The 18215-nt window shown below is 43.6% G+C and overlaps 1 protein-coding gene and 1 non-coding gene across 2 annotated transcripts in view; one reads left to right on the forward strand and one right to left on the reverse strand.

Annotated features, from left to right (window-relative positions):
- The window catches only part of NINL (ninein like), a 156933-nt gene extending 139079 nt beyond the window's left edge, over nt 1-17854 (reverse strand). Inside the window, exon 1 of the mRNA XM_032849436.1 lies at nt 17798-17854. The gene's annotated coding sequence lies outside the window, so the exon portion shown is untranslated. The remainder of the gene's footprint in view (nt 1-17797) is intronic.
- Nucleotides 5325-5385, forward strand: LOC116862237. The gene has a single exon (XR_004381613.1). It is a non-coding gene; the product is annotated as a small nucleolar RNA SNORD104 (small nucleolar RNA).
- Nucleotides 17855-18215: the final 361 nt, after the last annotated feature.

Here is an 18215-nt window from a genome sequence, read left to right on the forward strand (position 1 = left end):
CCAACATCATACTTAATAGTGAAACACTGAATGTTTTCTCAGCAAGACTAGGAACAAGGGAAGGATATCCAGTCCCACCCCATCTGTTCAGCATCATACTGGAAGTCCTAGTCAGTGTGATGAAGGAGAATATAAAAGTCATACAAACTGGAAAGGAAGAAATAAAACTTCTTATATGCAGATGACATGATGTCTATGTAAAAAAATCCCAAAAAAGTCTACCCAAAAAATCTCCTCAAACTGATAAGTAAGTTTAGCAAAACCATAGAATACAAGGTCAGCATACAAAAATCAATCATATTTCTGTGGACTTGAAACTGAAATTTATGAAACAATATTATTTACAACATTTTTGCAAAAAAGGTGTATACTTAAATATAATTCTAACAAAATGTGCAGATTTGTATGCTGAAACACAAAACACAAAACCATAAAAGAAATCAAAGAAAATCTAAATAAATGGAGAGACATACCATTTTTTTGAATTGGAAGATGCAATATAGTTTCCAATTCTACTCAAACTAACATAATTCCAACAGAAATCCCAGCAGAAGTGACATAGACAAGCAGATGAAAATGCACATGGAAAGGAATAGCCAAAAGTATTCCAGTAAAAAGGGAATAAAACTGGAGAATCCATATTACCTATTTTTAAGACTTACATTAAGGCTAGTATGCAAGATCTATAAAGAACTTATCAAGCTCTCAAGACCCAAAAAAACAAAGAATCAAGTCAAGAACTGGGCAGAGGACATAAACAGACAGTTCTCCAAAGAATACATACAAATGAAAACGTGCTCCACATCACTTGGCATCAGGGAAATACAAATCAAAACCACAATATGATACCACCTCACACCAGTCAGAATGGCTCAAATTAACAAGTCAGGAAACAATAAGTTTCAGCAAAGATAAGGAGAAAGGGGAATCCTCTTACACTGTTGGTGGGAATGCAAACTGGTACAGTTACTCTGGAAAACACTACGGAGTTTCCTCAAGAAGTTAAAAATAGATCTACCCTATGACCCAGCAATTGTACTACTAGGTATTTGCCCCAAAGACACAAATGTAGTGATCCAAAGAGGCATCTGCACCCCAATGTTTATAGCAGCAATGTCCACAATACCCAAAAAAAATGGAAAGAGCCCAGATGGCCCTCGACAGATGAATGGATAAAGATGTGAGAGATATATATGATGGAATATTACTCGGCCATCAAAAAGGATGAAATCTTTTTAAAAAAAGGATGAAATCTTGCCATTTACAACAACATGGATGGACCTAGAGGGTATTATGCAAAGCAAAATAAGTCAGAGAAAGACAATTATCATACAGTTTCACTCATATGTGGAATATAAGAAAAAGGGCAGATGACTGTTGGGGAAAGGAGGAAAAACTGAATGGGAAAAAATCAGAGAAGGAAACAAACCATGAGAGACTCTTAACTATAGGAAACAAACTGAGGGTTGCTGGAGGAGAGTTGGTTACAGGGATGGGGTAATTGAGTGATGGGCATTAAGGAGGGCATGTGATACGATGAGCACTAGGTGTTATACGCAACTGATGAATAACTGAACTCTACATTTGAAACTAATGATGATGTATGACTAAATGAATTTCGGTTAAAAAAAAAAAAAAAGAAGGGTTATTTTAAAGCTCTATTATCAAGACAGTGTGGAATTGGGGAAGGGATAAACAAACACACACATATGTCAATGAAACAGATTCTAGAGACTTCACTAACAGACTCACAAATACAACCATTTGATCTTTGACAAAACTGCCAAAAAATTTGATTAAGAATAGTTTTTTCAATAAATGGTGTTGGAACGATCCACATGCAAAAGGGAAAAAAAAATAAAACCCTTAATGTAAACCTCAAACCTAGTACAAATTTAAATAAAAATTTTTTAAAAATTTTTGGGGCACCTGGGTGGCTCAGTGGGTTAAGCCTCTGCCTTTGGCTCAGGTCATAATCTCAGGGTCCTGGGAATGAGCCCTGCATAGGGCTCTCTGCTCAGCAAGGAGCCTGCTTCCCCCTCTCTCTGTCTGCCTCTCTGCCTACTTGTGATCTTTCTCTCTGTCAAATAAATAAAATCCTTAAAATTTTTTTTAATTAAAAAAAATTTTTAAAGATTTATTTATTTGAGAGAGCATAAGTGCATGTGTGTAGGTGAGCACAAGTGGGGGGAAGGGGCAGAGGAACAGGGAGAAGCAGACTTCCTGCTGAGCAGGAAGCCAGATGGGGCTTGATCCCAGGACTCCGAGATCATGACCTAAGCAGAAGGCAGATGCTTCATCACTGAGCCACTAAGGCGTCCCTAACTTAAAATTTATCAACACTAAAAACATAAAATGTAAAAAGTACAGCACTTTTAGAAGAAAACATAGGTGGAAATCTATGGCCTGGACTTTTTAACATAAGACAAAAAGTAAAATCTATACAAGGCACATTGATATACTGGATTTCAGCAAAATTAAAACTTTTTGTTTTATGAAAGGCGTTGGTCAGAGAATGAAAAGACAAGCCACAAACTGTGAAGAAATCTTTGCAAACCACTTATCCCTGAAAGGGTTTGCATAGAGAATATATAAAGAACTATTAAAACTGAACAGTTAGAGGAAAAAAACTGAACAGTTAGAAAACAACTGAATTTAAAAGAGAAAAACAACACTTGAGAAACACTAGTACTGACACACTTCCAAAGAAAATATACAGATGGAAATAAGCACATGAAAAGATGTTCAACATCATTCACCACTAGGGAAATGTAAATTAAAACTGTAATGAGATACCTGCTACAGGTCTATTAGAATAGCTAACATTAAAATTTTTTAGAAGTTGCAATAGCAGGAACTGGCAAGGAGAACAAATTAAACTCTCATACATTGTTGCTGGAAATGCAAAATGGTAAAGCCACTCTGGAAAGAAAGCAGTTCCAAATTAAACAGAGACCTACTGTGAGACTCAGCAAACCCATACCTTGGTACCTACCCAAGAAAAAGCAAAAACATGTTCACACAAAACCTGTATGACAAATGTTTATAGCAGCTGTAGTCACAATGTCAAAAACTGGAAAACAGCTTAACATCCTCCAAGTGGTGAGTGGATTAACATCCATCCTCACCTTGAATGCTACTCATCAATAAAAGGAACAAATTGTTAATAGAAGCAACAACACAAATACTGAGAAAAAGGCACCAGTTTGGAAACGTTACATGCTCTAAGATTCCACTGATACGACATTCTAGAAAAGGCAGAAATACAGGGTGAGCAAAGGGGTGGGCAAGATTTAGGACTACCAAGCTGTAGCAAGAGTGTTTTTTTGGTGATGAACTGTTCTGTATTCTCACTGTTGGGACAGTTACAAATCTATATGTGTGTTTCAACTCTCAGAATCCCCCCGCCACACACACAAACACACACACACACACACACACACACGTCAATTTAAGCATATGCAATTTTTTTCTTAAAGATTTTATTTATTTATTTGACAGAGAGAGAGAGATATCACAAGTAGGCAGAGAGGCAGGCAGAGAGAGAGGGCGAAGCAGGCTCCCTGCCGAGCAGAGAGCCGGATGTGGGGCTTGATCCCAGGACCCTGAGATCACGACCTGAGCTGAAGGCAGAGGCCCAACCCACTGAGCCACCCAGGTGCCCCAGCATATGCAATTTTTTTAAGGGGCAGGAGATCGTTTTCCAGAAACTTCTGCCTTCAGCCCTATAACATAAAGCCCCCTGAAGGCAAGGGAACACCAAAGTCTAGCTGCTGTCTTGGAATCAAAAAACAGAATAAGGGGTGCCTGGGTGGCTCAGTGGGTTGGGCCGCTGCCTTCGGCTCAGGTCGTGATCTCGTGATCTCGGAGTCCTGGGATCGAGCCCCGCATCGGGCTCTCTGCTCAGCAGGGAGCCTGCTTCCTCCTCTCTCTCTGCCTGCCTCTCTGCCTGCTTGTTATCTCTCTCTGTCAAATAACTAAATAAAATCTTAAAAAAAAAAAAAAAACAGAATAAAACGTGTATTGAATTTGAGTTAATTACCCCGCTGCAGATTTATAAATGCTAAGGCATTTATACCTAGTTTTATTGAACAAAATAATTTCAGTTTACCTCTGAGGGCCTGTGATCACTAACTTCCCAAAAGGTCTCAACCTCACTCCCATCTGAGCAGCAATGGTGTGGAATGCTGGTCTTTGAAGCTGCGATCTCCCTCCCATCCCCCAACAGCAGCCTCCGTCAAATGGAGGGAGGTGTGTCACCACCTCCTCCCGGGAGGCGTGTCACCACCTCCTCCCGGGAGGCCACTGTGAAGGAGAGGGGAGATGTGGGTGAAGAAGATCTCCAGAGAGACAAGCAGGCACTGAGTTTTCTCTTTGAAGTAAAAGAGGAGCACTGGCACAAGGGCAAGCAGGGAGGCAGGCCGGGCCAACTCTTTTTTCCTGAATGCTGTTGTGCAACTCACATCCAAGAATGGGAGCTCCCCCAACACTCAGCATTTGAGAAATATTATTACTGGTCACAGAACCACCCAGAGCTTTACCAGTTCACTAGGTGGAGTATTTGGTTCTCTATCAAATGCTAGAAATTCCAGAAGAGAATTCATATGAATACCAACTTTTTTTTTCTTTTCTAAAATGTTTGAGAAACTGAGCGAGTGGCTTATTCCTTGCATGTTACTGTGAAACCTCCTTGTTCACATATTATTAGCAAATACAGACCAGGAGGTGAGCACAGGGAGCATGCTGCTGCTTGCTTCAGCATTCTCTGGGTAGAACGATGTCGTCAAGAGAATCAAGAAAAGAGGCTGATTACCTAAGGGCACAATCTTGCTTTTCATTATAAAAAAATAAGCAAACACTGAATAGGCACAGTCTTGTTTGTCAGTGAAGAAACCCAAATTAGAATAACTTAAGAGTTTTTCACACCAGGGCATAGGTAACCTGATTCCATCTATCCGGCACACTAGGGCAGAGGGCTGACCCTCCTGCACCCTCCCTCACAGAGAAGCCAGTGGGGAAGTTCTGATCAGCGATCCCACAGCACACTCACCCACCAGCAATGTGAGTGGGCAGTGGTAAGCAGCTGGCAGGACTACAAGAAAGAAGGAAGGTGCATACATTTTATATCCACAGAGTAAGAAAACAGGAAGACTGCAATTCTTCATAGAATGCTCATTGGAAGTCTCTAATTGCTCAGAACAAAATCAAAAGCCTAACAAAAGCAAACACCTCAACACCATTGTATTTGTCAACAGACAAACCTGTAAACTCCATCAAAACAACCACTTGTCCGTTAAAAAAAAAAAAAACTACCTGAAATTATGGCAGAGATGACATCCCAATCAAAGCATGTGTCAGACTGCTGACACCAGTGATGTCGGGGGTGAGGAAAAAGGGGAAAAAAAAACAACCACCTGAAAGTAGTAGAACAATGCAGAAATCTAGCACATACTCCGGTTTCAACTCCACAAAATACACACTACAGGAAATGAGCACAGAACCTGGAGGATAACAAGGTCTTGGTTAATACATTCTTTTCCTTTAAGGACCTAATTTATTATTTTTTGAAGTATTTGCATATTTTGCCATCATGACATTTCTTTTTGTGGGACCACTGTTGCTGTTTATTTTTATTTCAGTCAAGTGACCTTTAAAGGTTGAGGGAGAAAAATAAAAAGGGCACTAGGAGATTTTCTTAACACTCTACTTCCAGCTGTGTAAGTCTTGCATAGTCAGAGCCACAGGAAAGAGGTCTCTAACCTCTGACCCCTCAGTAGGTTGCTTGCTTTTGCCAAATAATCTTTTGATAAAAGAAAACTCATATTTTTTTATCTCATCATTCAATGGGCACATTCCTAAGTACTTAAGAATTTATTAGCCCTGTGAGGGAGACACCACTGTTATCCCAATATTAAAGGTTAGGATATTGATGGAACCAGAAAAGATCCCAAATAGCCAGAAGAATGTTGAAAAAGAAAACTAAGGCTGGCGGCATCACAATTTCCGGACTTCAAGCTCTGTTACAAATCTGTGATCATCAAGGCACAGACTAGATGGATCAATGGAACAGACTAGAGAGCCCAGAGGGTGACCCTCAACACTATAGTCAACTAATCTTTGACAAAGCTGGAAAGAATATCTAATGGAAAAAAGTCTCTTCAACAAAAGGTGTGAGGAAAATTGGACAGCCATGCAGAAGAGTGAAATTGGACCATTTCATTACACCACGCACGAAAATAGACTCAAAATGGGTAAAAGGCGTTAATGTGAGGGGCGCCTGGGTGGCTCAGTGGGTTAAAGCCTCTGCCTTCGGCTCAGGTCATGGTCCCAGGGTCCTGGAATCGAGCCCCGCATCGGGCTCTCTGCTCAGCAGGGAGCCTGCTTCCCTTCCTCTCTCTACCTACTTGTGATCTCTGTCTGTCAAATAAATTAAAAAAAAAAAAGTGTTAATGTGAGACAGGAATCCATCAAAATCCTTGAGGAAAACACAGGCAGCAACCTCTTCAACCTCAGCCACAGCAACTTCTTCCTAGACGCATCACCAAAGGCAAGGGAATCAAGGGCAAAAATGAACCATTAAGACTTCATCAAGATAAAAAGCTTCTGCACGGCAAAGGAAACAGTCAACAAAACCAAAAGACAATGGGCAGAATGGGAGAAGATATTTGCAAATGACATATCAGATAAAGGGCTAGTATCCAAAATCTATAAAGAACTTATCAAACTCAACACCCAAAGAACAAATAATCCAATCAAGAAATGGGTAGAAGACATGAGCAGACATTTCTGGAAATAAGGCATCCAAATGGCCAATGGACACAACAGACATGAAAAAGTGCTCCACATCACTTGGCATCAGGGAAATACAAATCAAAACCACACTGAGGTACCACCTCACACCATTTAGAATGGCTAAAATGAACAAGTCAGGAAACAACAGATGCTGGCGAGGATGCAGAGAAAGGGGAACCCTCCTACACTGTTGGGAATGCAAGCTGATGCAGCCACTCTAGAAAACAGTATGGAGGTTCCTCAAAAAGTTGAAAATAGAGCTACCCTACAACCCAGTTATTGTACTACTAGGTATTTACCCAAAGGTTACAAACAGTGATTTGAAGGGGCACCTGCACCCCAATGTTTATAGCAGCAATGTCCACAATAGCCAAACTATGGAAAGAGCCCAGATGTCCAACAACATATGAATGGATAAAGAAGATATGTACGCAATGGAATATTATACAGCCCCCAACAAATAAAGAAATCTTGCCATTTGCAAGAGCTACCCTATGACCCAACAATTGCACTACTGGGTAGTTACCCCAAAGATACAAATGTATTGATCCAAAGAGGCACATGTACCCCCAATGTTTATAGCAGCAATGTCCACAATAGCCAAACTATGGAAAGCACCCAGATGTCCATCGACATGAATGGATAATTAAGATATATACATAATGGAATATGATGCAGCCCAAAAAAGAAATGAAATCTTGCCATTTGCAATGACATGGATGGAACTAGAGGGTATTATGCTAAGCAAAATAAGTCAATCAGAGAAAGACAATTATCACATGATCTCATTGATATGTGGAATTTGGGAAACAAGACAGGATCACAGGGGAAGAGAGGAAAAAATGAAACAAGACAAACCAGAGAGGGAGACAAACCATAACAGACTCTTTTTTTTTTTTTTTTATTTCTTTTCAGCATAACAGAATTCATTGTTTATGCACCACACCCAGTGCTCCATGCAATACGTGCCCTCCGTAATACCCACCACCTGGCTCCCCTGACCTCCCACCCCCTACCCCTTCAAAACCCTCAGATTGTTTTTCAGAGTCCATAGTCTCTCACGGTTCATCTCCCCTTCCAATTTCCCTCAACTCCCTTCTCCTCTCCATCTCCCTATGTCCTCCATGTTATTTAAAAACCATAACAGACTCTTAATCTCAGGAAACTGAGGGTTGCTAGAGCAGAAGGGGATGGGAGGGATAGAGTGGCTGGCTGGTAGACACTGGGGAGGGTATGTGTTTTCATGAGCACTGTGAACTGTGTAAAATTGATGAATCACAGACCTGTAACCTTGAAATAAATAATATATGTTAATAATAAAAATAAATTTCAAAAAACGGTGAGGATATCGAAGCATAGAGAGGTTAAGTATTTCCTCAAAGTCACAGAGCTAGTAAATGAACACATATTGAGATCTAACTCCACAGTCAGAACTACCAACTTTCACATCCTGCCTCATGACTACTAATAATATCCAAACATACAAAGTGGTTTTGAATAAGAAAGTTTTTCCATGCATTAGTCAGGACTCTGAAATCCATAATATATGGGGCAATGTCTCTTCTAGCTTTAAACCAAACCTAATGTTCTATAAGAATTTTGTATTAGTAAACCTAATTATAAGGAATGAACACTAACTTGATAGTCCCCCAAACCAGACAATCCATATCCCAATTTATTTCTATTCATCTGCTATAAAACAGTGAGATATCTTCTCTTTACCAGAACCAGGATGTAATCTTTGTTTCGTGTTGGCTATAAACAATATAAGAGAATAAAATAATGCAACCAATAAGATTTATTTAGAAAACCATGATAGTCTCCCCTCATTATTGTCCCAACTTTCACATCTGAAATTCCAAATGTCCAATTAAGAGCTAAAGGTAAATACTGATCTTCTCTGTTCTCTACACATACTTAAAAGTCCACAGAATCCAACAGTGGGTTGAAGATTTTAGGTTTCTACTTCTAAAGAATGAGCCTGCTGCGAAGGTCAGTGTCAACAGCAACAACTCAGTGGCCATAACGCAGATTCAGAATTGCCAAGAACTAATCATCTTCAATGTGGATGAAACACAGCAGTTTAAGAAACCAGGCCCTGGGGAAATCACTGTATTTCACTATTGCAGTTGCTTGAAGTCCATGCCAAACAAAATACACTAAAATAAAATGTTGTGGGATCCTGGGCTGATGCAAAATAACATGGAATGGAGCCCTTTCCAAGGCTGACACACAAGGGGCTCAAGAGCTAATGAGACTTGGCGCTCTGCCACAGAAGTTTCCAACACTGCAGTGCCTGATGGCCCCAGTGCAGAGAGAAGCTCAGGAGCACCAGGCTACTGCAAGTTCTATGAAATGCACCTATGCCCAGCAGTCCCTGTTGATCATCCAATATACAAATCAATCCCACCTTGACTCACCCCAGAGCTGGACTCAGAACAGGAAAGAAACCTGGGAGCAAGTGCTGAGAGTCAAGAAGCAGGAGCCCGGCCACACACCTGTCCTTCACTGACCTATGAGCTCAGGGTTGTCTGCTTAAAGGGAATCAGCTCTTTGAAAAATGATAGTGTAAGAGCCTTTTTAAAAAGCTCTCCCATTTTATTTTTTTTTTAAGATTTTATTTATTTATTTGATAGAGAGATCACAAGATCACAAGTAGGCAGAGAGGCAGGCAGAGAGAGAGGGAGGAAGCAGGCTCCCTGCTGAGCAGAGAGCCAGATGCGAGGCTCGATCCCAGGACCCTGAATCCATGACCTGAGCTGAAGGCAGAGGCTTAACCCACTGAGCCACCCAGGCGCCCCCAACTCATCTCTCTTCCCTATACTCTTCCCATGGGGTCATTCCCAGGCCATCACTGGCTAAAAATTAGGTTTCTGCTCCCTGAGACAGCAAACACAAAGGAAGAGCAGTCTGGAGTGCTGGAGGTAAAGACAGAAATTCAGCTGAATGTGTTGAGTCTGAAATCTAGAAGGCACCGAGGCAGAATGAGCAAAGGCAGCTGGATGTCTGGTCTGCTTTGAAGCATTAGGGAAGGAAAATGATAAAACCACTGGAAGGACTGTCTTCTTTTTTCCCACCTCTTCAGACAACAAAGCCAGAGAAAATACCACAGTTCACCAGATCTAAGATGTCACTGATTCTAAAACCAATGACTAAAAAAGAAAAACTGCTGTCAAAATCTGACACAATACTAATACAGCATGGATTACATGATGCATCCCAAATTCAGAGACATTGTAACATGAAAAAAAAAAAGTAAGGTATTTAGATTGCAGTAAATACAGAGTAGACAACTGTTTTTGTAACTTTTTATTCTAAAATAATTTCAAGTTTATAGAAAAGTTGCAAAAACAGTACAAAGAATTCCCAAATACCCTTTACCCAGAGAGCTTCACCAGTTGTTTTCACTTTGCCCCATTTATCATGCTCATTGTATCATTTTCTTTCCCCACCCTTCTTCATTTTCTCAGATTGTTTCGTACTTTGTGCCCTCCTATCTCTAAATATCTCAGTATGCACTTAGCAATCAAGGACACGTGACAATAGAATGATCAAACTCAGGAAATGTGACACTGATATAATACTATTGTCTATTTCACCACTCATTCAAATTTTGTCCATTGTCCTAATAATGTCCTTTATAGCTCTTTCCAATGTCCTTCCTAGCTCCATTCCAGGGTCCAGGAGTATATTCAGGTGTCAGGTCCCTTTAGTCCTCTTTCAACTAGAATAGCTCCTCCTCTTTGTGCTTCTTGACCTTGAAATGTTTGAAGTACAGAGGCCAGTTAGTTACTCTGTAGAACATCACACAAATGGGAGTTCGTCTGATGTCTCCACATAGAGTCAGGTTAGGGTGGGGATACCCCAGGGTGAGGTGGGTGAGGTTGTGTCCTTCTCCATACCTCTCATCAAGGAGGCACAGTGATGTCTCTTTACAGGCGACCTTAACTTTGGCCACTTAGGATGGCATCCACAGCAGAGCAATTACCCTTTATAAGAATGTGAATTATGAGAATTTTTTAAAAAGATTTTATTTACCTAGGGGCACCTGGGTGTCTCAGTCTGTTAAGCATCTGCGTTTGGCTCAGCTTATGATCTCAGGGTTCTGGGATCAAGCCCCTCTGCTGGGTGGGGAGTCTCCTTTTCCCTCTGCCCTTCCCCACTGCTTGTTCTCTCTCTCTCTCAAATGAATATACAAAATCTTTAAGAGAAAAGATTTTTTAAAAAATTTTTTAAGATTTTATTTATTAACTTAGAGCGTGTACATGAGCAGGGATTGGGGGTAGACTGGGTCAGAGGGAGAGAGAATTTCAAGCAGACTCTGCGGAGCACAGAAGTCTAACTTGGTGTTTGATCCCAGGACCCTGAGATCATGACCTGAGCCAAAATTAAGAATCAGATGTTCAACTGACTGAACCACCCAGGAGCCCTGAATTATGAGAATTTTCAGAAGTAAAATCTACAAGCAACAAAGTCTTACTTTATGTGTACAATGTGAAATAATAAAAATTGAAAAAGAATTTAAAATGGGTCAAGAACAGCTTACTTTTAAGCACTTTGCCACAGAGCAGACCTGGCTAAGTTGGAGTTAGGCAGGACCCCTGCAAACATCCTATTTGAACCAGTTTTCTGAGGAGTGCTACTGGCAGTGAGAATAGGCCACTATAGATCGTAGGGTTTAGAAACTGGGCATCTATATTTCTGGCCAACTCAGGAGGCAAACTCACTATTTCTTCTCTTCATTTAGGTCTTTGGGGAGCAGTGACCTTGATGAAGTCAGACCACAAAGCAAGTCACCCGAACCCAGTGAGCTAACTGCCTGGGGTACAGTCAGCCCTTGGGAATTGGGTTTCCCTGGGGCAGAAGTCACTACCCTCCCTGTTATCAAAGGGATGATAAACTCTGTTTTTACCCCATCCTCATGGGGACACACAGCCCCTGGGTATGCAAGGAGGCTCATCTGTTCTGTAGTCTCTCCCCAGCTGAGGACCGGGTGGTACTGCCCACTCTTGCCCAGTTTTGTCCATGTTTATGAACATAGCCAAAAGTCTGGAGGCCACTTGGACTGGCAGTCCTAGCCGCTCCCTCCTCAGGCCACCTGAGGACAGCCAGGGCAGGTAAAGATATTCTGGATACCTGGAGCTTGCCCTGGGGCATGGCAACCTGCTGTCAAAATCTGACTGAGCAGACCACTCTGTTGATTTTTAAATAATGTATAACTTTTTAGTGAAATTCTGGTGCCCTTAAACTATGCCCCAAATCAGTGACTGTTTAATTACATTAGTTGATGTTGGTTCTTATGTTCATGGTCTGATGCCATCAGTGACCCTGAGGGAGACCCCACAGGCCCCTGGTGTGAATGGCACTCCTAGGAGTTTGCCCTGGCAGGACCACAGAGTGGCTGGTGGTGGCTACAGCCCCAAACCCAACTCAGACTCATCTTTTTAACGTTATTCCCTTGGGCACGGACACACATGATGCCTACTAGTGCAAAGCACAACTACTGCTTACATACAGAATTTGAGTTGCCGCTTCCCTTACCTCTCACTCACTTCACACATCTAGACAGATTGTGTAAGTCACAGCTTTTTAACAGCATTAAAAACTCTCTCTTTTTCGTGTACGGAAATCATCTAGTTGCTGAGGCAGTGACACATAGTTGGAAATCCCATGTGCTAGGAGGCAGAGAATCTGCAGAGAGCCTGTCCAGATCCTGGTACCATGGGATCTGAGCATAACCCCATCTTTGGGATGGGAACGAGAGCATGCCCTGGCTCAGCTCCTATGAGCACCACATGGAAGAATTTACCGAAAGCAGAGAACAGAGCCTGGTACACAGTGAGAGCATGCTTTAAAAACAGCCACCAAAAAAATTTTTAAGTTCAAAAAATTAAAAAAATAAGAATAATTAATAATAATAATAATAATAATAATTAATGTTGCTTTCTGTAAACCCAGGAATGGAGGAATCTTTTTGGATGGTGTTCTGTGTTGATGAAAGTTAGAGCATGTAGCTGGCACTGCCTGTACTCCTCTGTCTCTCTCAACCCTGGATTGTCCTTCCTTAAACTTCAAGATATACTGGCTTCTTGTTTCTCAAAGACTGGTACATAGTCTCCCTTGAGTTGAAATCATTTGTTTCTCAAATAAACAAACACCCTCTAGGTAATTCTAATGCTCTCAAGTTTGAGAAACGCTGGCATATGCTAGCTTTTGTGCATTGACTTAGTTTGTATTTCTTTTTTTTTTTTTCCAAAGATTTTATTTATTTATTTGAGAGAGAGAGACAGAGATAGTGAGAGGGATTACAAGAGGAGAGGAGAGGGAGAAGCAGGCTCGCTGCTGAGTAGGGAGCCTGACGCGGGGCTCATCCCAGGACCTTGGGATCATGACCTGAGCTGAAGGCAGACGCTTAACCAACCGACCAACCCAGGCACCCCAACTTATTTTGTATTTCATGAGAGGAAACCAGCAGATATTTTTATGATGACACACAGGCTCATAAGCCAGTTATTTTATCTTGGGATCTATTTTGTTTAATAAGTTAAAATTTTGGTGTGTTGGAGTTTGTCAAAGTGGACATCATTTGTTCTTGTTAAAAAGATCTGAAGGGAAATCATTCTTCACATTGTCTAGTTTTTTTTTTTTTTAAGTTTTCAGTTAAGAATTTTACATTTGTGGATGTCCATCAGTAGGGATATTTTTAGCTAACAATGATGGAAAACACAACTCAGTCTTGGTTTAAACAGGTAGGGAATCTGGAAGGAAAGATACAATACTTCAGGATGGGTTTTTCCAGTAGCTGAACCAGTATTTGGGGGCCCAGCCTGCCCCTTTTTCACACATTGTCATGTTGGTTGTAGCTGTCTCACATTTGGAGGAAGAGGGAGGGTGGCTTCTGTGACTCTTTAAGAATGAGGAGGAACACACCTAGTGGCCTCTGCATCATTGGCTTCTGGGCCATTGAACCAGTCACCAGCTGGAAGGGGGCCTATCCCGCCTTGGTCTGTGATAGACTCCACACTTCCCTGCTGCTGCTCCATGGCGGCAGGGTGCATGGGGCCTGTGGGAGGGCAGGCTTTAGGTACCTGGTCACTGGAGGGCTTCTGTGGCTCACCACACAGGTAGAGTGTGTCCCTTGGGCCCTCTGCATGGCTTGTGTGCTGGCTATGCTGGTTTTCAGAAATGGAGCCCTGGTCTCTTGGTGACAAAACTAGACAATGTGAAGAATGATTTCCCTTCAGATCTTTTTAACAAGAACAAATGATGTCCACTTTGACAAACTCCAACACACCAAAATTTTAACTTATTAAACAAAATAGATCCCAAGATAAAATAACTGGCTTATGAGCCTGTGTGTCATCATAAAAATATCTGCTGGTTTCCTCTCATGAAATACAAAATAAGTTGGGGTGCCTGGGTTGGTCGGTTGGTTAAGTGTCTGCCTTCAGCTCAGGTCATGATCCCAAGGTCCTGGGATGAGCCCCGCGTCAGGCTCCCTACTCAGCAGCGAGCCTGCTTCTCCCTCTCCTCTCCTCTTGTAATCCCTCTCACTATCTCTGTCTCTCTCTCTCAAATAAATAAATAAAATCTTTGGAAAAAAAAAAAAAAGAAATACAAACTAAGTCAATGCACAAAAGCTAGCATATGCCAGCGTTTCTCAAACTTGAGAGCATTAGAATTACCTAGAGGGTGTTTGTTTATTTGAGAAACAAATGATTTCAACTCAAGGGAGACTATGTACCAGTCTTTGAGAAACAAGAAGCCAGTATATCTTGAAGTTTAAGGAAGGACAATCCAGGGTTGAGAGAGACAGAGGAGTACAGGCAGTGCCAGCTACATGCTCTAACTTTCATCAACACAGAACACCATCCAAAAAGATTCCTCCATTCCTGGGTTTACAGAAAGCAACATTAAAAATCCTTTGGTGGGGACACCTGGGTGGCTCAGTGAGTTAAGCCTCTGCCTTCAGCTCAGGTCATGATCCCAGAGTCGTGGGATCGAGCTCCACATCGGGCTCTCTGCTCAGGAGGGAGCCTGCTTCCCCCCTCCCTCTGCCGGCTTCTCTGCCTACTTGTGAACTCTGTCTGTCAAATAAATAAATAAAATCTTTTAAAAAAAAATCCTTTGTTGGCAAAAGTCTTACCAGGAGGCTCAAGGTTACCCTAAGGATGGGGGGGAGGAAAGCCTTCTGCTCCTGCAGGCCTCCAAATAGCTCCAGGTAGAATCTGACCCAAAGTTTTGGCCTCCTGCTTGTGATTAACCAAATCTCTGGCCTTGAGCCTGAATTCTTAATTTGTACTTGAAGCCAAGGACTCAGGTAAGCCCAAATCTTAGGTCTAGTTACAGTCACTGCTATTCAGCCTTTTACAGAACGACCACGGAATGGATAGCAAAGTGGCCATGGCCCTGGAGCTGCCCTTCCAGGTCAGAGGGCACCATTGTCTCCAGTCAGGATCCATACCATGCCCCGACTGCCCCTCTGAAGCTTCCATCTCAAGGTACGAAACTAGGACATGGTGTTTCTGCCTCCTTATTCTTGTCTTTTCTTGAGCCACACAAGGAGAGAGAGATCTAGCAGTCACCTATTACTGCTAAAATTCAGAGCTAAGTGTCCACAGCAGAAAGAATATGGTCAGAGGGATCTCTCAAATCTCAAAAACCGCATGTGCCATCTTCCCCCAAAACAGAGTCCCCACCAACCAGCACTTAAAGTCTCTCACCATAAAAGGCAGAATCTGAATACGCTGAATACTTAGAACTTTGCAACTCTTCTGTTACTCTATTTTCTACCACCAAATGTTCATAAGGACTAAGGACCAGAACAAAGGACACATTAACACTAAGGGATTTCCAACATGCTGTTAGCAAATGACTGTCAGCTCACCCATCTCGGAGCAGCCCTGTAAACAACGTATATAGATAAATAATACAGGAAAGTTTTCCATCAAAGATTATATAAAGTCCTCAACTGAAAAAAAAAATGTCCATACCCTAACTTTTCCTCTATAAAATGTTCTGTTCCTAATTTGATGGTGTTAAATGTTATCTAAAGTTCTGGTTCTTCAGAGAAGGCCTGCTATTTCCTCATCCTGCAAAAAATGATTATCCTCTATTTTTTTTAAAGATTTTATTTATTTATTTGACAGAGAGTGAGGGATCACAGGTAGGCAGAGAGGCAGGCAGAGAGAGGGGGGGAACAGGCTCCCCGCCAAGCAGAAAGCCCGATGCAGGGCTCGATCCCAGGACCCTGAGATCATGACCTGAGCTGAAGGCAGAGGCTTAACCCACTGAGCCACCCAGGCATCCCAATTATCCTCTATTTTTTATTGAATCTGAACTACATACAAAGACACAAGACTCTTTTTTTTTTGCCAGTATAGACTAGTTCAATCTGTAATAGTTTAAGCCACTAACAGATGATGTATAAATGAAACAGAAAAGGGACTGCATGATGGTACACTACTTATCTAACTGCCTTAGCACTTTTCTTTTATTTTTTTTTAATTTTTTTTTAAATATTTTATTTATTTATTTGACACAGATCGCAAGTAGGCAGAGAGGCAGGCAGAGAGAGAGAGGAGGAGGCAGGCTCCCCGCTGAGCGGAGAGCCCGATGCGGGGCTCAATCCCAGGACCCCGGGATCATGACCCGAGCCGAAGGCAGAGGCTTTAACCCACTGAGCCACCCAGGCGCCCCGCACTTTTCTTTTAATATACAGACTCCTGCACACAGTTCATAAAACTGTGAGGCTGCTCAGTGTTCTGTTTAACAGACCAGTTTTAAGTACCTTTTTTTGTTGTTGTTGTTTTTTAATGTATCCTAAGTCCAAGGCGGAAAACCTGGAAATCCCACTGAAGGCCTCTAAGAAAAATTCAAGGACATCCATAATCCCTTTCTCCTACTGACAGTGCTGGTGGTGAAATCTTAAGCATCATCTGACCTTCCCCAAGCCATCCAGCTCCACAGTTCTTGCCCTGGACACCCATCCCCCTCCACTGTTGGACGGCTTGGTCTAAGACTCCAGAGCACGATTTATTAGTGTGAAACACCCAAAAAGACTGGACAGACTCCTACACGGGATTTGTGACTGAGCCCACCAATGGGGGAAAAGGGATGACCCTGCTGAACAACGAGTACAACACATAAAACCAGCAACGGAGTTTAGAGTCCCTGAGAGTGGCATGGTATTTCAATTTTCCCAAGTGCAAACTCGTGATACAACCAAAGGAAGCAAGTACATCCTAAAAAGTTTCTATACGGAGGGATGAAATCTTAACATGCTGTGGATTAAGTTGCCTGCTCGGAGGAACTGGGCCTCGTGCTGTGCAGGTGAAGGGGGCAGCTGAGGGACCTGGCATCTGGGCGATCCTGGCAGCCGCGCGTCCGCAGAGGAAAGTCAGCGGCCTCGGCTCAAGCTCTGCCATTTAACCTCCGCGTCATCAGCGAGGACCACAGCCCTCGCCCCATCCCGACCGCCCGCCAGGAGCTAACTGTCCCCTTCAGCACAGGGGCCGGAAAGCGGCAAACTGCTTGCGAGGATCGCGCACGCTGCAGGAACGGCAGCGACTGCACAACCTGGTTTTCAAAGGTTTGGTGGAGATGCTAGAGTCCCGCGGGGATACGTTCTTTTAAAGTGACCTCCCGCCCCCGCGTCCCCCTCCCAGCCTTCCGGGGTGACGGAAAAAAGGCGGCCGACACTTCAGGCTGACCGAACCTGGAGTCCCGTACCCGGAGGCTAAAGGAGGTCACAGATCCAGTGCAGGGGCCGGTTCCGGGCGCCGAGACGAGGGCTGGTGGTGTCACGGGGTTCGCCCCACGATCCCGCCGCGCCCACAGTCTCAGGGCCCCGGACCCCCTCGTCCCCACCTGCCGACTGCCTAGGGCGCAGCCCCGGAGACCGCGCGCCTTCCTCTTCCGCGGCCCTCACGAGGGGCGCGCTCCCGGGCCTGTCGCACGTGCGGCGGAGGGGCGGGCCCCGCAGCCCCGCCCCAGCCCCGCTCACCTGGGCGGTGGGCGCCTCCGGTCTCCCCCGCGCGCGGGGCACAGGGGCGCGAGCCGAGGGCGCTAGCTCGCGCGGGGAACCCACGGCTTGTCCCGCTGGCGGCTCTTTGTGTCTGGAGGCCCCGACGCCGCGCTCCCGCAGCCTCCAGGCACCGCCTCCTCGTCCTCCCGGCGCCCGGCGCCTCTGGCCCAACCCGAGAGGGCGGGCCGGGTGGGCGGGGCGTGCGGGCGCCAGGCCGGAGGGGGCGTGAGGGCAGGGGAGTGGCGAGCCCCGGCGCGGAGCCTCCCTGGCGGGTCCTGGGAGTCCAGCGACGCGCCCTTAATGGAGTTTGGCCAGTCACAACGCTTACTCCAGCATCATTTTCTGGGAACAACCCGAGGACGCAAGCCAGGTAGTAATACCCCAAATTCGCAGTTGA

Source organism: Lontra canadensis, unplaced genomic scaffold (genome assembly GCF_010015895.1).
Source record: "Lontra canadensis isolate GAN:19392208 unplaced genomic scaffold, GSC_riverotter_1.0 scaffold228, whole genome shotgun sequence".
In the NCBI taxonomy this organism is placed as follows: domain Eukaryota; kingdom Metazoa; phylum Chordata; class Mammalia; order Carnivora; family Mustelidae; genus Lontra; species Lontra canadensis.